We start from the raw sequence: 24,051 nt of genomic DNA on the forward strand, positions 1-24,051 counted from the left end.
AACACATAAGCCAGAACATTATGACCACTGCCCACCGAGACAGTGGATGCCGCCCGTCACGGTAACAAAAGTATGGAAGCGCAGCAGACACGGGGCGACCGCAGTAGCGAAGATTTGGGCTGCAAGTGGGAAAATCAATTGAGATAAACGATTTTGAGAAAGGGCAGATTACGCTGAGCCTGTGAACGAGTACTTCGAAAACTGCTAAGCTGGTCATATGTTCGGGTGCTACTGTCGTGAGCATCTCCGGAAAGAGACAGAAGGACAGTCAAACTACCGCTAGGCGCTAAATTGTTGGACGTCCACGACTCTTCATAGAACATGGGGTTCAGAGGCTTGTCTGCTCTGTAAAATTGGGTAGATGGTGATCTGTGACACCTCTGTGGAAAGAGAAAAGTATTGGTGCACGCACGAGTGTTTCGGAACACACCGTTCATCGTACATTGTTGGACATGGAGCTCGGCAGTAGACCATCCCTACGTGTTCAAATGTCGACCCAACGACGTCGTCAACTACGATTGCAGTGGCCACGGGCCATCGGGATTCGACCTTCGATCAATGTAAATGTCGGCTCTTCCGGTGAATCACATTTCTGCTACACTAGGTCGACAGTCGCCTGCACAAAAGCCGTCATCGAGGTGAACGGCAGCTCGAAACGTGCAGCGCCCCACGGACGCAGGTAGGTGGGAGCAGTATTATGCTGCGGGAGACATTCTCCTGCGCTTGCCTGGGACCTGCGGCAGTAACAGAGGACACACTGGTAGCTGCGAACCACCTGCACCCCTTGCTGACGGCGATGCCATCTTTCACCAGAATAACTTCCGTGTCTCGAAGGCAGAACCGTACTGCAGTGGTTTCAGGAGCTTTGTAGTGAACTCACGTTGACGTCTCGGCGACCAAATTCGCCCGGTGTAAATGCTACGGAACCCGCGAGGGTCGCTATCGAGTGCCATTACCGCGTACGGGAATGAGCGATCGTTATTCACGCGAATTACGCGACCTTTGCGTAGACATTTAATGCCACGTATCTCCATAAACCTGCCAACAAACTGTCGGATCGTTGATGTTCAGAATCAGTGACGTATTTCATTCCAGAGACGGACAAACAAGCAATTAAGGAGGTGGTCACAGTGTTTAGTCTCATCAGTGCATAAAGTCGCGAGTCAGATTATAGTCATAGTTGATTAACAACTTCGCTCGCTTGAGAGATTCGTCAGTCTCTAATTAACGTAACTGCGTTGTACGATAGTAGTTGCTACCGCTGCAGAGGTGACTTACGTTTTGGCTGACCGATCACATGTGCGTCTGCGTGTTCCTTGAAGTTCTACTATATTTAGGAAGGCACGTCTCAAAGCGACTTACGTATTATTGTGGCAGGGCAAGTAACTTTTTTGGCACAGACGCATGACACTGTTTCAGCATAATCACCAAATCTCTGCGAACAAAGGACTATACGTTCTACCAGTCGTTGACTCCATCGACGACAAAACCCGCTGTCTCAACGTCCTGATCCTTAGTAAATGTATTTTGATCTTGTAGAAAACGGAAAACTGACGGTGCGAGCTCTGAACTACATGGAGCGCGGTTATCACCAGCGTCAGACTGTTGACACTGTTTCACAACAGCTGCACACGACATTCCATTTGGTCCACCAGAATTTCACGATGAATCTGTCCACAATTTTAGAGAAATTGTCCAAAAGAATCATACAATAATGAGTACTTCAGCAGGAGAGTACGTTTCCATTTGCTACAACGTCTCAGTCGCGCAGCACATACAGCGTGTGCCTGCAGGAACCCGGGCAGCATTTGCTCTCTTCTGACTCTGCGCCACTCGTGTTAAGCGACGCCCTTGCAGAGGGACGACGCGCGCCTCTTACTCTCTGAATCCCTACGTATCTGGCAGCAATCCCTTGAGTCAATTGATGTTTAATTGATTTTTGATTCGTATTTGGTCGCTGCGTGCTGCAGCCATCTTCTGTGTACGTCTTTGAATAATACAAAGTTATCAGATTTCCTACTGAGGGGGAGTTCGTCTAAAGGTTTTGATGATTTATGAGTGTAACTTCCATCATCTTCAGACGCAGTCCTTAGCGGTTTTGGTTTTGTCTTCTGTTATCGCGTGAGTGGAGATCACTCTAGTTGGACGAACTGTAAATCACTATTGATGTCACGCAGCTTCAGTCGATGTTATCATATTCAATGTAGCATTCGTTTATTCCGTCTCTTTCAAGACGGAGGCAGAGTGGTCGACATTTTGAACAGGTTTAATGCGACGAATTCAACAAGACTTTTCTTACAGGTCATTGTTAAAGTGTTCTGATACTGAAGTTTCTTTAACAATAGTACTGAAACGATAAAATTTGATACTGGAGAGGATTTGTGCAGCAACAGTTTGCTAATAAGGTCTTCTCAGAATTAAAATCAGGCGCTACCCAGGATTGAGAAAGAAGTCCATGTTCCTTCTGGACAAGTCTGTATTTATCCGTAAGCTGCCGCAGATATTGCAGGTGGTCGGCCGCAAAAGGCATAGGCTTGTGCCTATCTCTCGACAAAATCCTGCTGTTCTCTTCGGGAATATGTTTCTGATGTAAATAGAATTTGGGACACACAAATATTGTAATGAACAATCTGGTTTGTTTTATTGAGGCAATCTCATCTGCGTTTGTAACAGTTTTTCTCAGCCATTCCCTCCGAATACACATTGGGAATTCCTGGAACGGGTGAAGTTCTGTCATGCAGATAATTTAAATTAGGCAGTTGAGGAAACAGTGCAGGAGGTAAATTATAGAGAAAAAAACAACATGTTTAGAGTTCATTACCGACGTGGCATGCGCGGACGGAGAAAATGTGTCCAGGGTAGAATGGGATGAAAGATAATATGCTAAGGCTTGTAGACGAATAAAAAGTAGGAAAATGTGAAAATCTATTCGGTACTTATTTTCACCATACGATGAAGTTCTACATTTATATTTATCTTCACACTCCGCAATCGCTAAACAGTACACGCGGAGGATACCGTTTACGAATATTGTCCGGATTCGTAGCCTGTTCCGATCACAAATGGGGCCAGTGAAAATTGAATGTCTACATGCATTGGTACAAGACGTACCTGATTGCCACAGTCACTATGCGAGACACGCATGAAGACAGCTGCTGTACAGTCTACTCCGGATAACGGATCCATGCAGACAGAGGACCTGCTTAGCAGCGTCTCGGTCCAGCTTTGTAGCACGATACAGAAGCTTTTCTGCATGGCTGGGATTCGAAAAGTACTTGAGAGGTTTCCGTACGTGTGTGGTATCAGATGTAAGCACAGATGCTCTAAGATTACTGGTCGGCGGTTTGTGGGTACACGGCTGCCACCCGATACATTGCCAGGCCAAGACATCCACATCAGTTCACTACCAAGCTCCTCATACCATTGTTGCACGACTGTGTCCTTTTGACGCAGACAGTTGTTCTGCTGGAAGTCTCCATCACCCTCCGGAAAGACACCTGAAACGCTCAGCATAACCCGCAGGACAGGACAGTAGTTTAAATTATGGAAAGGGCCAAAATAAGGTGCTGTCAGTTACAATCGAACATACAACTTTATTATTTGATCAAACATTACAAGAGCCCCCCCCCCCCCCCTCCAAAAAAAAAATTTAAACACACAGCTTTAATCTTTGGGACTTAATTACCAGCTGAAAGCCACTTTAATTTAAAACGCCTGAAGCCCAATAACTTAAAACGCAAGCGTAATCAGAAATTTAAAAGGGAAGCCTTATCTTACAACAGTTCTTTAGTTGGGTTGAAGGCCCAAAGAATCAGACACTTCAAGAGCAAACAAGTTAAATTCAAATCGGCTGAAGGCCTAACACTTAAAACTCCATAACATTATTCTTTTTAGAAAATACCAAAGGCCTTAAGTGAAACAGTCCTTTAATTTAGGCTGAAGGCCTTAAGAGCAAAACAACTCAAACTCAACATCGGCTGAAGGCCCAACACTTAAAATTCAACAACATTAAAACCTTTCAAATGTCAAAGGTCTTACGTGGACAGTTCTTTAAATTAGGCTGAAGGCCTAAAGAATCTTACGCCTTAAGGGCAAAAGAACCTCAAATTTAAAAAAAAATACACCCAAAGGTGCTCAGATGTTCGAGGGTAGGCCTGGAATTCAAACACTAACGCTCGCTTAGGTGAGACAGATAGTCGGGCCAACCATTCCGACGGCAGCTCAACCGACCGACTGACAACAGACCCAGCGACAAGATAACTTTCAAAAATGGTTCAAATGGCTCTGAGCACTACGGGACTTAACATCTGTGGTCATCAGTCCCCCAGAACTTAGAGCTACTTAAACCTAACCAACCTAAGGACATCACACACATCCATGCCCGAGGCAGGATTCGAACCTGCGACCGTAGCAGTCCCGCGGTTCCGGACTGCGCGCCTAGAACCACTAGACCACCGCGGCCGGCAAAGATAGCTTTCACTTCACCCGACCAGGGCACAACAGGGAGTTCAACAGAATAACGTAGAAGATATCGCCGCCCGAAACCAATCATACATGCAGGTATCCAACTACACACCTTGCTGAAGATCAACATCACGATGAGGAAGCTACACTGCCTGAAATTTACGTCAACGGCCAGAGCAGGTAACCGTAACGTTACCAGCCACAAGGCAGAAGATTCCGCTAGTGCACTTCAATTCAAATAACCCAATAGAGTGAAACTCCAGCGGAGGGTAGCTAGAATTTTCCAACTTGCAAACCATGTTGCTGCTCGCGGGAATAGCCCAACAGCCGACAACGAACTCCAGACGGCACAATGCGAACAGTCTTGACTTGCTGGTAGATTAAATCAAAACTCAACTTTCGTGTCCAGCGTCGGTGAGCCACGTACCTCGTAGCAATGGGAACAGCCCCACACACTCCGACACCAGGTAGAGACTGCCAGCGGCCCCAGCCAAACTACGTACCGCGGAGAATTCCTCGCTGCTGCACGCCAACCGAACGACTGCCCAGGCCCAGTAACGGTGAAAGGATCAAAATATACGTCGGTCGATGAGACGACGAACCAACGGTCGTCCCGCTCCAATCTGCCTCCATTGGACGACAGTTCACGTGTGTCGCCAGCGGTCGGCGAGCACTGGCTGTCGGCGCCTCACCGGCGCTCCGTCCCCGACTTCACTGCTGCTGCGTGCCGACTGCGCTGCTGGTCCGTCCCGAACTCCCTGCCAGACACACCACGACCAGGAAATACTATCGATCGCTCCAGAGAAGGTACGAGAGTCCACTTACCGATACGCGCTGCTGCTGCCGCTCACGGGCAAGTAAGGCAGGAAGTTAGTGATGCCAGTAAATTGAATAAGAAAACCAGGTGGCAGTAGCGTCATAGAAGTTGACAAACTATAAATGGGATAAACTCACCAACGACCATAGAAGATCCGCAATAATGTTTGCGTAATGGACAGCTATGGAGGTGCCTTCGATTACTGCCACACGTCCCACGGAAGCCCAGCCCAGGTGAATAACCTCTGCACTAGAGAGTCTACAGCATACCCCGCTTGCAGCAGCCGTAGCTAACCCGACCAAGCGAAACGCTCTCATCGCTGACTTTCCACTCTCTATAAGCAGCACGTGGTAGCCTTGCGGTCAAAGGCGCCTAGCCACGGTTCGCGCGGCTGCCCCCGTTGGAGGTTCCTCCCTCGGGCATGTGTGTGTGTCTGTTGCCCTTAGCCTAAGTTAGTTTAAGTTAGATTAAGTAGTGTGTAAGCCTAGGGACCGATAACCCTAGCAGTTGGTCTCATGGGAACTTACCACAAATTTCCAGTCTCGATGATCCCTAGCCAAGCGCGGTCGTAATTGACGATATCGCCGTGTCAACACGGGAACACGTAGGTATCGCCTGCTGTGGAACCCCGTGTTCAACACTGCGCACTGAAAGGCGCGGTCCGTAACACTTCTGCCTGCACCAGCGTTGTAGCCAGCCATCAGATTTACCTCACATCGCCGCCTCCCCCGCTTAACAGGAAGGTAAAGCTTCCGACATCCGTGCTGCACGCCCCGTATCTTCGCGACAGTGATTCCCTGTTCGCCTTTGCTCCTCTGACATACTTTCCTCACTGACTCATGCTCCCGAAACGGTACTGTGCAGTGGTCAGCGGCCGCAGTCTTTTGTCTTCTCACAGTGCTTAAGCACCAGGGTTTGCCGGGAACAACGTCGTCCTTGCTACAGAGTTTCGGATTAAATTTCCTTGAGAATTCTTTGCTATACGTTACACGGGGTATACTAATCTGTTATGATTCTAACGCTGCACATTTAGGTTGTATTGTTTGCTTACGATATGCCTGCTCGAGAAGCATTTTAAGTGCTGAGCAGTACTGTACAGTTGCTTGCACAAGCGACTTTTATGCTTTTTCCATTACAGGTGTAGCGCTTTTTTACCATAACCCTCTCAACATGAAAGTCAACCGTACACATTGCCTGCTACTAGCTTGATGTGTTAGTTCCATTTCACATCGTTCCTTTGCTTTTCGTTTTGTACTGGGGTGCCATTGGATTGAGTCATTTTGTTATGTCATTCGGGTACCATGTGAAAGAAATACGGTCTAAGTCGTTCATTGTTTCCTTAAAGTCTAGCCCGTGTCTGTAGATAGCAGTCTGGTGAATCGCTTGCGAGTATCTTAGTACAACAGCGGTACTATTACTAGGGCCACCATTTCGGCGTTATATTTAGGCGGACATTTTGATCTCCCCATAAACAGGAATAAATTCACTAGAGTTTTTCCAGTCTTTTATAAATAATCAATTACAGTCAGTATTCTTTTGAGAAATCAATCAGTGAACAGCCTTTCTGACAGGAACCTAGTGCTTAGTCTTCTCAATTGTTCAGTCTTCTTCCTAGGATAATCTTACGTCAGCATCAACTAAAATATTTTCTTCAAACACAATAAACAATTTGTCTTTTTCTGGGCGGAAAACGAAAAGGTATTCAATAATTGTGGTTATTTTTATTACATTTATAGAGAAATAAAAAATACTGTGTAGTTGGGTATTAATATTCCTAGTTTGAACCCAGTTTATCGAATTTTATTTTTCTTGGAGGTCGTTTCGTCAAGTCTTCGCAGGATAATTTTCAATTACACAACAACAAAATCTTTGTGATGTTTCTCGGTGCATTACAATTTTCGTTGGGCGCTTATGAAAGAAGTCACCCTTTCGACGTGCACATTATAGCCTGGAATTCCGAAGTTATTTTCTCCCAATTTTCATAATTCCGGATAAAAGTCTTCATTACGAAGTGATTTTAAATAAGCTGTCCACTTTTCTCATGCCGAGAGGTATTTAAAGTGGCAGAGCCATCCTTTTTCCGTGAATTTAATGAAATTTCGTCAGTGATAAAAAAAATTACTGTCATTCAACTCCACGGGCTTTTTTTTTCCTCCAGAATGGCAATTGTTGGTGTATGTATACATTCGTATTTAATATTTCATTATTCCCCCTTGCACACATTCTTCGAACTTACATCACTATTTTGAAACGGGTTTTAGTTGTGCGTACTGTAATTTATCGCTTAAAAGCCAAACAAAACCAGACAGGCCGAGCTTGTATATATTTGCCTGGACACGACTGTAAAAAGCCGCAATGGATTCGCATTTCGGAGGACGAAGGTTCAAACCAGCATCCGTCCAACCAGACTTACGTTTACCTAAGCGGTTCCATGCAAATGCAGGGATGGTTGCTTCGAAAGGACACGGGCGACTTCCTTCGGCAACCTTGACACCATCCGAGCTTGTGCTCCGTCTCTAATGACCTCGATGTCGATGGGACGTTAAACCAAATCCTCCTCCCTTCCTTCCTTCCTTCCTTCCTTTTGTAAAGAGCCGAACATGTTCGGTTACAGCAGGACACCTGGCAACCAGAACTGCTGTCACTCATCGGAGAACACTCGACATTCGTTTCGCTCCGTTTCTACGCTAAGCGTCCAGTAGCGTACTGGATTCTTTTTTCAATCCGAACCAGTGTCATATCTGGTAAGGTACACCACACAGTCATCACTCGGTTGATTATGTGGCACAGTATATGACGCCACTGAAGTACGAAGTGACGCAGTGGTTGAGAACAATCGCCGTTCAATTATCCATCCGGCCATCCAGGATCAGTTTCGCCTCGGATTCCCTAAATCGGTCCAGGTGACGAACGCCAGGATAGTTGCTGTGGAAAAGGACGCGGCTGGTTGCTTTCCGCATCCGTCACCAATCTGACATAGGCCTGACCCACGGTGGGTTGAATGCTGACCTCACTTCCTTCGTAGAACTTTCGAAAGTCTAAGGAGGAGGAATCCGCCTGCCCAATGAACATGTTTGCAAAATATCGTATACAAAAAGAGAGACCCAGAACACGACAGTAACTTCAGTTAACTCGTGCTGATCTTTGACAGAAGATTTTCACCAGGAATGGTATAATTATTTTAGCTGTAATGCGAATTACTCAGTTGCTCAACAGCTACATTAGAATAAAAATGACTTTAAACTACAGACCCGTGTGTGTGTTGTGCCACACATTAAATGTCGAATACCTCTAAAAGTCTTCTTTAGTACTCAACCTGTTTGGACGTTAACAAATATAAGTTACAACACGCCGAACAAACAATACCGTGTAACTGGTTCATATGACATAAATCAGGGAGGAAATATTACCTTAAAACACTGCAGCCTTTATAGTGTCATATTTCACGAAATAGAAGTCGATGTGTTGTCTTACCTTCTTCCCTTTTTTGTCATCGAAGAGCAATTGTGGAGTTTCAATGAAATGAAAAAATCGCTGTGGAATGGTGCAGTACACACACGTGGCGAAACCAACATGAGGTCGCGCTGCACCACTTTCGGTGCAGTAATGCACTATCGAAAGTCGCAGTAAACACGTCTACCATGCGCTGTTCCATTCCGCTGCATTTTAATGACTCACTAAAACTAGACATTCGCACTTCGATGACGAATAGAAGAAGAACGCAGGACAATACCCACACCCATCGGTCTTGCCGTTCGGGGCAGCTTACTGTCCGTTGTTATAATGGCACCGTCGGACATTTTGCATATTAGTCTGCAGCTGGAGACCTTGCCCCTCGGAGCTGCAGTAGCGACGTGCCACTCTCGTCCTTTGCCAGATTCCACACCCACTTAGCGACACTCGAGACAAATTACGCTGCGGAAACGGTTACTGGCGAAATGAAGTAATTCTCTGCACCGCTATATTTGTTCCGTCTAAATCAGCGTCGCATGCTTGCGTTCGAACCGCGTGAAATGTTTAAAACAGCATCTACTCCTATGCAAGTAATCATTGCGCCGTACAAATCCAACTATTTTGAAAAGACCCAGGGCTGACTAGTAGGTTAGAAATCGAGCGCGTCCAACAGTCGCTACAATGTTACCAAGCAGTTTTTAACATCTCCTTGATAAAGAAAAGAGAATAGCATTATAAATCAGAATACACACAATAACACCAACTGGAAGTGTACACAGCATCAAATGGAATTTATTGTTTCCTACAGGGCTCCGCCAAGTCCGTATGGTTATTATCAAACAGCTACGAGCGATGATCAATAAACAATGCAATACGTTTTTTCTCAGCCAATGTTGATTGAAAATATACGGACTTTGCTGTGGGACATCGTGGAATATTCCCGCTTCAGCCCCATAGCTTCATGAATTTCCAGTTGGTGGCAGCGCTATAGGCAGCCTTCAAAATATCGTCTATAAAGGAGGGGCGTTCCAAGCAGAGGGCTGTCACTGAATGTCTTTTGGATTAGAACCAGAGCATTGCAGATGTTCACAGGCGCTCGCAGAATGTCTATGGAGATCTGGCAGTGAACAAAAGCACGGTGAGTCGTCTGTCGTCATCTCAACAAGGTCGTGCAAACCTGTAGAGTCTGTCGCATGCCGGCCGGCCACACACAGCTGCGCTACCTTCGGCGTGTTCGTCGCCACAAAAATGCAAACCGTACGGACTTGTTCTCCACGACAAAGCACGGCCTCTTACGAGTCCGTGCACCCGAGAGGAATCAACAAATCGTCACTGGACTGTTCTTAAGAAATCGACCCTACAGTCTGGAGATCCATCCTTCCGATTTCCATCTGTCTGCCGCAATGGACGATGCACTCTCTGGAAAGCAGTACTTGGATGATGGGGAGGTTATCGATGCAGCACGAAGTGTGGTACCAGGCAGGGATACAGGCCCTCCCAGTAAATTGGCATAACGCTGTCGCGTTCAACGGAGATTATGAAAAAAAAAGAAGTTTTCTGTGCAAAAGCTGGCGAATAACGTGGTGTATCGCAATACTGAGTAAAACAGAAAAAAATGCGGTGCATCAACTATTGAACGCCCCTCGTGGCTGGAGTCTCCACGTTGTGATATGAGACCTGTGTTCACCTGGCAAGTGCTCGGCCACTGAGCCAAAAGCTCTCTCGCAAAAGACTGGACTGCTGAGTCCGTGACCCCAGTGCACGGGTCTTTTCAGTTTTCCGTCGCAGAAGAGCGTCTTTATCGACCGCTAAACATCGCTACCGCCCGTCGTCACACACGCAACACTTAACAAAGCCATTGCTGTCCCGCCCTTGCGAGTCCTGGCGCCAGCGCACTTTCGATTTCTGAGCTCCACAAAAAATCCTCGGAAAATACTTTGACATTTAGCCCTTTCAGTCGTCCATAATCAGAGGGGAATTTCGTTGGTCATTTCGTCATCCTGCCAGTGCTGCTGCTTCCCGCTAGAGCTCTCAGGGCTGTCACGAGAAATCGCAAACCTTTAGGGCAGCCTGGTCTGCTCAAGGCACAATCCGTGTAGGAGGATTAGTAAAAGAGTAGTCCACCCCCTCCAGCCAGGACAGCGGCCTGTGTGGACGTTACTGAGCCAACTGTCCAAAGTTGAACAAATTAATTACTGCTTTGACCAATTCAGCAGCGCTGTTTGTGCAAGCGACAGTATGATTACATTGCATCCCAAGTCTGGTACCTATCTACGCCACCTCTCCGCTACGCCGACACTGATGTCGTTAGTACGTCTGAATTGAACCCAGAGCATCGTCGTAAACTCTAGTGGGTGACTGGTGTCGAAATAAGATCGCCGCTTATTATTACTATACTGTATTCACATTCAATGTCTGTACTACTGGGACGTCTTTTTAGGGGTACTGAGTCTCTGCGTGAGTTTTGCGTCTCTAAATTCTGAACGTTTTTAAGTAAGTGTATACTGATGTTGTTAACTGTTCGGAGGCTGAGGTAACTGCGTAGGCTACACTACGATCTTGCATCTCGCAGTGCAGCCAACATTCCCACACGCACCATCTGCTGCCCCAGCCACTGCTCCGAGGATAGATCCCCCGTGCACGACTGTTTAAATGACCCGAATGCTCGCGCTGAGGGCTACTTGACACAGTGCAATGTCTTTTAAAAAATGATCGGAGAAGAATGAGTCTTTTCTGAAGGAAACGCCACAACCTGAGTAGTTTCCTGTCATTTAGCATAGCTTCGAGACTACGCCAGTTTATCCATGGCTAAGGTATTTTCCGTCTTGTCGCAGGGGTGCTGGTGACGTATGAGATCACCTGGGGCAGCGCGCTCCAGCCTAGGTATGACAGCTGCCAAGGGCGTGTGTTACAGACCGGCTGGGAACGCGGCGACGTGCGGCGTGGCCTGAACGTACGGTACATCCCGCCCGCTCATAACTCCGCCGGAAAATTGGAAAGCGCGACGTTTACGGTTACCTCGTGATGAACAGACCGACAAAGTGTCACAGCGCTGCGGAGTGTTCTTTACGGGGCAACAGACCGTAAAATCCCCCAGATGGGTTCGTGAATGTGGCGCCTACGATACGAGTCGAAACTAATGGCGCCGGTTACTAGTCGTTCCTCGTGTAGGCTATTCGGTGTGATATAGGTGGGAACAGGCAACGAATGGCCGCGTCATATTTATTAACTATCGCTGCATAAAAACTAGCTACATCACCGTGTAATCTTATACATAGCGCCCAACGATAAACCTGTGCGAAATGAATTTTTGGCGTTTCGTGACAATGGAATCCAAAAGGTAAGTGTCTTCTTTATTCGTCGCTTTTTGTTTAAACTGGTTACATTGGAGCCGTTAGGCGTTTTTCGCATAGGACGAAGGTTTTATAAATATAATCCCTCTTACTTCAAGGTAGGAAGATAGTGAACCTAAGGACGCATGGCGTTTCCTGCTTGTGGTTTCAATCTAGTGGCTGATTTTAGAAAGGCACGACGGAATGCGCAGTAAAAACCACCACAAGCACTTCCTGACAATTCCTACAGTTTTTGTTGTTGTGAGAAATTGGGTCGTGGTTTTTGCAGCGTACTGTCATATAGTACATTATAGCTGTCCTGAGAATCTTGTCAATTCTTCAGTATCAGAGACTTATGCAGATTAAAATTCTGCGTATTTTAAAAATTGTTCACATAACGTATGATCTTTTGTCAAAAAGGTGATAGAGAAAAACGTATGTAATATCTTGTGTTGCCGAAGGAAGCGGTATAGGCCGGATGCTATTCCTGATGCACAGAAACGATTTAGGAGACATTCTGAATATAGCACTCTGGCATTGTTTGCAATTGATGCTCTCATTTACGTCTTACAAAGTTATCACATCATTAAAACAAATTGCAATACGATTTACGCACTATGTCTGAATGATACGAAATGTGGCAACTGACTGTTAATAATGAAGAGAGTGAGGTCAACCATACCAGTACCGAAAGGAATCGGCCAAATATCGGCTACACGATACATGACAAAAATTTTAAAGCTGTAAAATCAGCTAAATACTTATTGATTATATTTACGAACAACATAAGTTGAAACAGACACATAGATAACATTGTGATTTATTGCCAGAACGTGAAGGAAATGCAACAGGCCTACTAAAGAGACTGTGGACACCACGGTTCTGTGTCCACTTCAGGAGTATTGCTGTGCGTTGTGGGATCCGCATCATATAGGTTAGTATTGGGACAAAGTTGTTTCTACCCCAAACTACCATTATCCAAGACAGCAGCGAAGACATCATCAACCGACGTCAGCTGATGTCATGCAAGATGGTGGGCGTGACGTTATTGAAGATAGCGGATTTTGGTGGCATGTTTGAATTTTGGCGGGAAGACAGGTCAACTGGGCTGCTTCCACTAACCTAACACCCTTGTGCAGAAAATGGTGGGAAGTTAAGATTCCATCGGGATGATGCAGCCTCTACTATTGTAAGAAAATGGCTGGAAAGAAAGAGCAGGTGGGCTATCTCTACTAACCTAAGAAAATGGTAGAAAGGGCATTCGGACTGCTAACCTAAGTCATCCGACCGCCGCCTCTTCCTAGGGATTGGCTGGGAGAGGCCTCGACCTACGTTGGTCTTTATTTTGCATGCACTATTAATTTAAACAATTCGATGGAGTACAGTCATCCAGTGTGTTCACCACGAGATCCAGAGTCCAACAGACCTAGTACACAATACTTCCACCAGAGGGCATTGTTGTCTGCTTTGTAATGTGATTCAAGATGGCATCCTGATGTCAGCTGATGAAATAAAATACCGTTATCAAAGATGTTGGGATACAGTGTGTTCACCACGAGGTCTGGACCTGGTACACAATACCATGACCAGAGCACACTGTCGTGCATTCTGTGACATAATCCAAGACGGTGGGGAAAATGTCGGGAAACAGAAAGGTCACTTGGGCTATCTCTACTAACCTAAGAATATGGCGGGATAGAAAGGGCACTCTGAGTACCTCCACCAATGTAAGTCAACCCACCACCACCGCTACCTAGCGATTGGAAGGGAGAGGACCTATGCTGGACATAAGTCTCCATTCTGCATACAATAATTATTTAAACAATTAAGGGTATTACCACCAACAAGTATGTCGCCATGGGGTCTGGAGTCCAACTGAGGTAGTGCAAATTACCGGCACATCACAGATCGTAGCTACATACTAATCTGCTGGAGAGAGGAAGGAGTGTACTTTATTTATTTTGGAACAATTTATTTACTGATCTAGTATATTTATCACACTGATACAAAAGACTTGGTCCAAGATGATTGGGGTCGCGCTACATAGCCAACAGACCTTTAAACTACTCCTAAATAACGCACTAAAGGAACTCCTAAATTACTGAATTAATTTCAATACACAGCACACAACCTGCAAACTGCTCCTAAGTAATGCAGTACACTGATGTGTAGACACATTCAGTACTCGTAAACTGTCCAAATAAAGCACACTACAACCTACAGACCTGCTCGCAAAATAATGCAGCAGACGCGCGCTGGCACCACCCTCCGCCCCCTGTCCACTGGACCGCACATGCTCCCAGAAGTCAATATGCACTGGCAGCCTCCACAAAGGGACGCACAGGTGCCATGAGCATGAGGCGGCGGCACACCTGAGAAATTCCTCTCGAAATACGTCATCACCTAGGCACCGTTGCTGATGCGGTCTCACATGAGCGAAGACCTATCTGCAGGGCACAGATGCTCCAGGGGCAGACGCACGTCGACTCCATCTAAAAGACTCCACAAACACGCTTGCTAATCGTTAACTTTCGAAATCGTGCACTGCACACCCGTTCACAAAATAATGCAACAAACACCAAAACAACTACTAAATCCTCAAACCATATTGCATGGCTGACGTTCACAGCACTTAAACAGCAGGGAAAAATATCCAGTGCACAAACACTCAGTGCATGTAAAAAACGCTTCTGAACTATCATCAAGCACAGCCATCGGGGCCAGGCGGCACGAGTCAGCACAGCAGCGCTGACGACAGCATGTGGAAGTTCTTTGAGTGTTATAATGTTGTCACATATCTGTGTAGCTAAATAAATCCTTATGTTGTAACTGGCTTTTGTATAAAATCATCCAGTGTATGTGGTGTTATGGTAGCCACAGTAACAAAATGATTTACACTGTGTGACATCTAGATACCTGCGAGAGGCCATGGATCAGAACATCTTAATGTCAGTTTAGTACTTGAGACAGACGTGAAAGTTATGGCAGAGAAACAAAATGTATGGCAGTGTACAAAGTGTGCTGCAGTAGAAAAAAATGTTTCAAAGAACGAGACAAGGCCGGCCACAGGGAGCATCTCTTGCGATTTACAGTATAGTCCACGGGATATGATCATCCTCGTACAGTACACAGGATGAAATTTTAAACTGCCCTCTCCAGCGGATCGATACCTGTATATTTAATAGGATTGTCCCACACAGGCAGCAGCAGCAATTTGATGGGTGAATTCAGTGACGGACGGGCTGTCCCATTATGATTGCTAGGAGGAATGCACCCTGTGGCATTCTGGGAAGCATCGCAACATCTCTCTCTCCGCACTGGACCCCCGGACCCCCCTCCACCCCCCCCCCCTGCAGTTATGCGTCATCATGCCAGCATCAGTGCCTAGGTGAGTTCTATATCGGATGAAGTTAGTGGAGCTTTTATAGTTCATAATTTTTCTATGTTGGATGGTACAGAACAACAATGATAGCATGTTGGGATGATAGATGTGAATTGATGTGGATCTGCTTCAGACTGTAGCCTGCGGCTACATGGCACCTCGACGTTGGCGGCGATGGACCGCAACACGAAGATGACAGCGTGGGACGCACCGCCAACACTGGCGTCGAGCATGTCCGGGTGTAAGGGGGCGCCAAGCGTCTACTCCGCGAGTGCCTAAGGCAGCGCCTGCTCAACCTCCTACTCAGGAAACTCAGTCAGGGGAAGGTGTCCGAGTGCACCAGGGGGTCCACGGCGTCCAACCACTGCATGGCGGGAGGCAAAAACACGCGCTTCGCAGACTGGCGGTTGATCTCAATGGTTGCCGCCGTTTCGATGGGCGGGCAAACAACAAAAAAGCCTGCCGACGCTGGATGATTTTATACAAAAGCCAGTTACAACATAAGGATTTATTTAGCTACACAGATATGTGACAACATTATAACACTCAAAGAACTTCCACATGCCGTCGTCAGCACTGCTGTGATGATGACTCGTGCTGCCTGGCTCTGATGGCTGTGCTTGATGGTAGTTCAGAAGCGTTTTTTACATGCACTGAGTGTTTGTGCACTGGATTTTTTCCCTGCTGTTTAAGTGCTGTGAACGTCAGCCATGCAATATGGTTTGAGGATTTAGTAGTTGTTTTGGTGTTTGTTGCATTATTTTGTGAACGGGTGTGCAGTGCACGATTTCGAAAGTTGACTATTAGCAAGCGTGTTTGGGGAGTCTTTTAGGTGGAGTCGACGTGCGTCTGCCCTTAGAGCATCTGTGCCCTGCAGATAGGTCTTCGCTCATGTGAGACCGCATCAGCAACGGTGCCTAGGTGATGACGTATTTCGAGAGGAATTTCTCAGGTGTGCCGCCGCCTCATGCTCGTGGCACCTGTGCGTCCCTTTGTGGAGGCTGCCAGTGCATATTGACTTCTGGGAGCATGTGCGGTCCAGCGGACAGGGGGCGGAGGGTGGTGCCAGCGCGCGTCTGCTGCATTATTTTGCGAGCAGGTCTGTAGGTTGTAGTGTGCTTTATTTGGACAGTTTACGAGTACTGAATGTGTCTACACATCAGTGTACTGCATTACTTAGGAGCAGTTTGCAGGTTGTGTGCTGTGTACTGAAATTAATTCAGTAATTTAGGAGTTGTTTGTAGTGCGTTATTTAGGAGTAGTTTACAGGTGTGTTGGCTGTGTGGTGTGACCCCAAGCATATCGGACCAAGTGCTTTGTATCAGTATGATAAACATACTAGATCAGTAAATAAATTGTTCCAAAATAAATAAAGTACACTCCTTCTCTTTCCAGCAGCCCAGTATGTAGCTACGATCTGTGACGTCAGTATGCGCGTCACATACGTCATGAGCGTCAACAATTTTAGCTGTCACGAGAAAGAAAATTTGTGTTAGCTGTGAACAGCTTGTACCTGAAAATATTTCTGACTTGTAACTGGTTTTAGTTAATACTTCTTCTTAACTTCGTTTCACTTACCGGTTATTACTGTGTAGTAGAGTATTAATTTAACAGACAGGCTGTTAAATACAGAACTGACAAATTTTTCTATTGCAACGCATTTAATTCTGAACAGAATGTTTGTTCCTAGGTACATGATCATGTTGTACCTTAGAAGACTTTTCATTTCTGGGAAAATCTTACGTTCAGGAGTAATTCCTGTAATTTTAGAAAACATTGCAGCACACATAAAATAAATGCTACCATTTCAAAATGGAGTGTTGAAATATATGAAACCTCTATTAGAGCGCTGGGCGTGTGAAGTGTTCCAAAGTGCAACCCTCTCCCCTACACTTCTGGAACGATGAATATTTTAACATTATAAATAGTAATAGATGTAGTAATGACAGAGTTAAGATGATCTGAAACAATATTTGAATGTAGTTTTACGACTAAAAGTCACCAGCGCTTATACTATAACAGATAATGGTAATGACGACAATAACGACAGTAAAGGACAACACGTGTACTTCTGGCTCTACAAAAGTGGGAATTTCAAAGTTGTAATAAGTATTGAGGGAAATATTGACAGAGACCCAACTAGCTAGGGACTGTGGGAAATGAACGTATCGTGGAAGCAGAGATATTTAGTTATAATGGTGTGCGCGCAGGAACAAGCCAGTCATTATTGTTGTTTGCTTAGATATGTCGCGCGACTATTACGGTCGCAGGTTCGAATCCTGCCTCGGGCATGGATGTGTGTGATGTCCTTAGGTTGGTTAGGTTTAAGTAGTTCTACGTTCTCGGGGACTGATGACCTCAGATGTCAAGTCCCATAGTGCTCAGAGTCATTTAACAAAAAAAAAAAAAAAAAAAAATTAGATATGTCATCAGCTGTCTTTTTAGCTTAAGATGTTTTACAGTTCTTTGACACAGCGAAGGCAATCGTTCCAGAGTTAGGTTTCATCTATTGCAAAGGACATGGATGAAGCGGTTGAGTTATGGATAAGGCCATTCATGACACTGCATCCCTCAGGAAGGCTTTAAGAGATGCCAGTGCGGATTAGAAAATCACTATCCTTACCGATGACAAACGCAACACCGAGGCAGTGATGAAGAGTTAAGATTATCATAAGAAGAATAATCCAGTTTTGGATCCTGTACTTTTTATGAGGGTATGCCAAGCGTAGCATTTACGAACATCCAGGCACAGGGATGCCAAGCGTAATATTTATGAGGGTTGTATTTGTTCGAACTCTTTCATGACGCAAGGGATGGCAAATGTCTAATGGTTTCTTTCCCAGAAGACGCAAATATTAACCCTCATGTACCACATTATATGTTCGTTTCCTGAAAGTAACTCTCTCCACCACAAAGTTGTGGCAAGTGCAGCAACCACTGTGGATTTCTGAATGTAACATCCGCGCCCACTTTGCCGAGCGCAACTGGAGGCATCTCGCCGACCTCTTGGCTTGTAGAGATGACTCTCAGGCTTCGTCCGGGCTGGTTTCTTCTCCGCCGACTGCTGACTATCGTGCATGGAATAAAAAATGCGTGGCACAGTGCGAAAATGGGAAAAATCTAAAAATGGTTCAAATGGCTCTGAGCACTATGAGACTTAACTTCTGGGGTCATCAGTCCCCTAGAACTTAGAACTACTTAAACCTAACTAACCAAAGGACATCACACGCATCCATGCCCGAGCAGGATTCGAACCTGCGACCGTAGCGGTCGCGCGGTTCCAGACTGAAGCGCCTAGAGCCGCTCGGCGTCAACGGCTGGCTGAGGGCCAGTCTGCTTGCTAGTGAAGTTGGCAGCAGAGTTTACCGGTGCCAATCTTTTTCTGAGCACCGTAAAAGGTCACAGATGAAACTTCACACGAACTTGAGCTCCGCGCGAGTTCACACTCGTACCTTTTCCAAACTGTTCTTATTACACGAGATCGCACTTCAAGCACGGATCCACGTGCTGTCGCCTGGGAAGCTGATCGTAGACTCTTCTTGAGATGCCTTAACGTTTCGGCGCCGGGCTGCTCAGGGCACGTGTTTGATTGGGTTATCGTGTCCGTAACTGGTTATGAGCACTAACTGATACTTGCAGTTAGTTTCCGATTACACACTGAGAGATATTGAAATTATTGTTACCAGGTTATCAGAGCACGTAACGCCAGCAGCACGGTTAAAGATGTGTATAGACGTTCAAACACCAGGTCTAAATGAAAGACACGCTCTTGACGCCAAGCCTGGAAGGCGGATCCTCGCCGTCTCTGTCGAGTTCCAGCACGATACGGCTTCTGCTCACCCCACCCTTCCAACGCTTTGAGACCATCTATCGCATCCCACTGCGGGTACGCAAATTTCTAGCTTACAGCGACGTGAGTCTGTCTGTCTGTACTTTACGCCACAGCGTAACAACAAAATATGATAACATGTAGGCAGAGATGTGGTACGAACGCCACTATCAGACTACTGCTAAAAAAACTTTGGAAAGATTCCACAACGAAAGCTTTACGAATTGACAGTCAACTGGTAAAATCGTACTCTCTTTCTTCGGACGACAAGAAACAGACCAGACCGTATGGCTTATCAAACGTGCACAAGCGAGAGGTTCGTTTGGAATCTATTGTGAGTGGTGTAGGGCCCCCGATACCTGCTTCCTCGCCACTGCAACAGTACACGGGCGGAACTGGCCGTCGTGCTGAATACCCTGGACATTTTGCTGAAAAAACTGTAGGTCACGAACTTGGGACCGAGGGATGTTCTTTCCAGTTTTGAATTTCGTTCTGATTTGCTATGATTCCTGTTAACAAAGCTATTTCATACATAGACGAAATTTTTCCGGCCAATACAGTAGCCTATTTCCAGTACCACGATGAATTTTACGCGTAGCCAAAGAACAACAATCTTAGTGGGGCTGTTACCAGTGTGTTTATGGAGGTTTTCTAACAACAGCCGCTACAGATACCGAATAACAGACCAGCCGAGTGGTGCTGCTACGTCTGTGATAGCTTTGGACTATGAACACATGGTGAAGAGGAGTTTCTAGTACATATCGTTAGTGTCAATCCAAAAATTAAAGAAAAAGAGCAATGGACGGGACTTTGGACCATGAGATGTATAGGAAAGCTGTTCCGGCCTGAAGTCAAGCCTCGGCACGCCAGTCGGAAACCTTAGAGCAGAGAAGGCTGCGAAGAAGATGTCAGCCAATGGCGCGCGCTCATCGACCCCTCTCCAAGCTGACACACGCGACGGCAGCGGCCTCTATACCAAAAGAAACGCCGCGCCCGGTTCTACAGTAGCGAGTTCAAGAGTACCATCAAGACTGGTCATTTCGCTTCTGCTATATGGAAAGGTTTCTCATTCAATCTGTCGCCCTTTGCTCACGACACATCTATATTTCTCAAAGTTAAGTACTGTCATTTATCTTCTAAAAAAAACTTGTTAGAGGGCAAGAACTGTGCCCCTTGCATGAAGTCATTAAAGATCACCTAACTCACCTTGAACAGTAGGGCTGAACAAAAATGACTGACAAGGCACAATGCACCTTGCAGAGGTATAATATGGACGTATTAGAACAATTAATGTGGGGTGATGGTTTTAAAGTAATTCACACGACATGAAAACTTTGTGGAAATGCGTCGAATTACTGGAGGCTAGTTTATCCCAGGGAAGTATTAGAGTGACCGTAGCCAGCTGGGGAGCGCCGAAGGGAAGCGACAATAGGCAGCTTAGGACGGCTCAAGCTCTGAGAAAGCGGTAACGGGGCACGGCCTCCAGCTGCCTAAGATGAGTGACAGTGAGTGGGTGGTTGACCCCATGCTGGTGTACCGGGAAGCAAACGGAGAACTTGTACGCCTGTTGATAAATGTCCATCGTCCCATTTTCAGTGAAACATGCGAGAAAGCCGCGCAAAGCTATGGTGGAGCGGTCAACAGAAGCCAATATATGTGTGTTCGTGACTATAGCTACTTCACGCTGAATTCACGGTCCGCAGAGTCTGAAGTAAATCAGGTGAAGAGCGACAGAATGAAATATGCCGGCCTCCGATGGGAACGTAGGACCGAGGAATCTGAAGTACTCTCCTGGGCGTCAGAATTCCGGAAAAATTGGTGTTTTGTGCAGACACTAGCCTTGATTTATGGCCTGGGAGGAGCTAAATAGCAGAAGTTGAGAGGAAGGGAAATTTTGTGGGAATTTGTTCACTTCCAAGAGCAGGCATTGGTCGGCGCTGGGAAGCGACACATAATTAACGCGACTTGCGCTGCGATTGGCGTTAAGTGATTTTGCTGGAGGGGAAACCGAGGCGAGTAGCGGACAGGGAGAAGTCTCCGTAGTAGTCTTCTGTTCCCAGCTTGCCTAGAGTGCGGACGTGGCGTTCTTTACTCAGCTTGCCTGAGAGAGACTGAGCATCTCTGCAGTTTAGGACTGATCAAACGGAACGATTGAGCTTGGAGATAAAGTTTTGGTTCTGCTATGTACTGAGCAAGATAGCTAGGAGTGAATAGACGAGCGCAGCCTTGCAGCACCACGAGGTCGGCCGACGTCCGCCCAACGACACCGCTCCGCCACGCTGAATTCGGTGATATTGCGCCCGCTCCGGCCACTGAGTAATTTGTTGCATCACGTCGGCAAGGTTTCCTCGAGGGTTTCATGGGCCGTGTATTGTAGAATTATTCTCATACTTCGCATTACGCCTGGGTCAGTCGATAGGTATTACTTTGGATTTATCGCGCTTTACTCCACGCAAACGCAATGTACTACCACTGCCTGTTAGGAGAGCCATGTAATGTGATGATTGAAGGTCGTGAGTTAAAATAAATCTGTGCTAATCGACTGCATCTGTTTTCAATCAAGTAGGTGAAATCACAAGTCACTTTCTTAATTAATTTAATGTTCAACATTTGCATCTGGTGTTCAATAGCTGAATATAACATCAATGTGCACCCCTTTTTAATTAAAAGGGATCAATTCTGAATCTATTAATGTCAACACTGCCACCGCATTTCAATCAGGACTCACAGGGCCTTATTACTTTCTTTGCGTTTTCTGACATTGCGACAGTTTTGCACACTCTGTGGATCTGTTAGTCAATTACCTGGGGTGAACACATACCAAAACCAGATAAGTGACGGGTGGGGTGTTACAAACTCATTCATATGATTTGCTTGAATTGTTGTCTAGCGATCCAAGAAAGCATTTTTCCGAAGGACCCCATATTTGGCGAGTAGGCAGGATTGAACAAAAAGCTACACACATTGATCTATATCTCCATAAGGACTCCAACCACCTATCAAGACAGAAAAGAAGTGCCGGTAAAGCATTGGTGCACAGGTCTAACATCTTGTAAACCGTTTTATTTGTAAAATGAGTTGAAGCACTTATGGTCGGCTTCGAAGAAAGATGATTACTGCAGTAAGGAGGTGGGTCGAGCATTCCGACCCAGAAGAGAGGAAACCAGGACTAACGAGGAGCCGCGGGCGTCCAGTGGGAGAGTTCTGCTCTCGTTCATTAATAAAACTAAGAATCGCGTCGGGACAGACTTGGCCAAGTATGGAGTTCAAACTTTATTCAGACCCTCCGTCCTCCCCCCCCCCCCCCCTCCCCAACAAGATAAAAGAATGCTTAAGAACGACAAAAGATGTGTGTCACGCTCTAGCGAACCAGAGGTATATAAAATTACATATAGTTGTGGCCGAGTATACACTCAAACCGCGAAACTTACCAGAACACAAAAGGAACAGCCACCGTGCTGACAAATAAGCCGCAGGGAACATGTTTTCTGGAATGGAAACCACGAAATAAAATTGAGTGAGACGACCGTTTTAGCAAGGGAGCGAAAGGCTTTTTACAATTTGTACAGAAACCAGATGGGAGTCGAGGGGCATGAAAGGGAAGCAGTGGTTGGGAAGGGAGTGAGACAGGGTTGTAGCGTCTCCCCGATGTTATTCAATCTGTATATTGAGCAAGCAGTAAAGGAAACAAAAGAAAAATGCGGAGTAGGTATTAAAATCCATGGTGAAGAAATAAAAACTTTGAGGTTCACCGATGACATTGTGATTCTGTCAGAGACAGCAAAGGACTTAGAAGAGCAGTTGAACGGAATGGACAGTATCTTGAAAGAAGAAAATAAGATGAACATCAACAAAAGCAAAAAGAGGATAATGGAATTAGTCGAATTATTCGGGTGATCCTGAGGGAATTAGATTGAGAAATGAGACACTTAAAGTAGTAAAGGAGTTTTGCTATTTGTGGAGAAAAATAACTGATGATGGTCGAAGTAGAGAGGCAATGGCAAGGAAAGCGTTTCTGGAGAAGAAAATTTGTTAAGATAGAGTATAGATTTATGTGTCAGGAATTCGTTTCTGAAAGTTATTTGCATGGAGTGTAGCCATGTATGGAAGTGAAACATGGACGATAAATAGTTCGTACGAGAAGAGAACAGAAGCTTTCGTAATGTGGTGCTACAGAAGAATGCTGAAGATTAGATGGGTAGATCACATAACTAATGAGGAGGTATTGAATAGGATTGGGGAGAAGAGGAGGTCGTGGCACAACTTGACAAGGAGAAGGGACCGGTTGGTAGGACATGTTCTGAGGCATCAAGGAATCTCAAATTTAGCATTGCAGGGCAGCGTGGAGGGTAAAAATCCTAGAGGGAGACGAAGAGATGAATACACTAAGCAGATTCAGAAGGATGTAGGCTGCCGTAAGTACTGGGAGATGAAGACGCTTGTACAGGATAGAGCAGCATGGAGACGTGCATCAAACCAGTCTCAGGAGTGAAGACCACAACAACAACAACGCATTATCAAGCGAGCTTTTGTAGAGACGCCATAGAGATTTACAAAATACAATAGTAAAAATATCAGAGAAGACGAATGTATTAAGTTAAATAAGATATTGATAGTGACTTGGCGCCAACAGAATGACTATCGATTAATTTTAATGGAGGATGATGATTGCAGCCAACCTGGCAGACTGGTTAGGCAAGCGGTGTCACATGATGAATGTTGTGTGTGAAATCTTTTGGGACTTAACTGCTTAGGTCATCAGTCCCTAAGCTTA

Source organism: Schistocerca piceifrons, chromosome 3, assembly GCF_021461385.2.
Source record: "Schistocerca piceifrons isolate TAMUIC-IGC-003096 chromosome 3, iqSchPice1.1, whole genome shotgun sequence".
NCBI classification, from domain to species: domain Eukaryota; kingdom Metazoa; phylum Arthropoda; class Insecta; order Orthoptera; family Acrididae; genus Schistocerca; species Schistocerca piceifrons.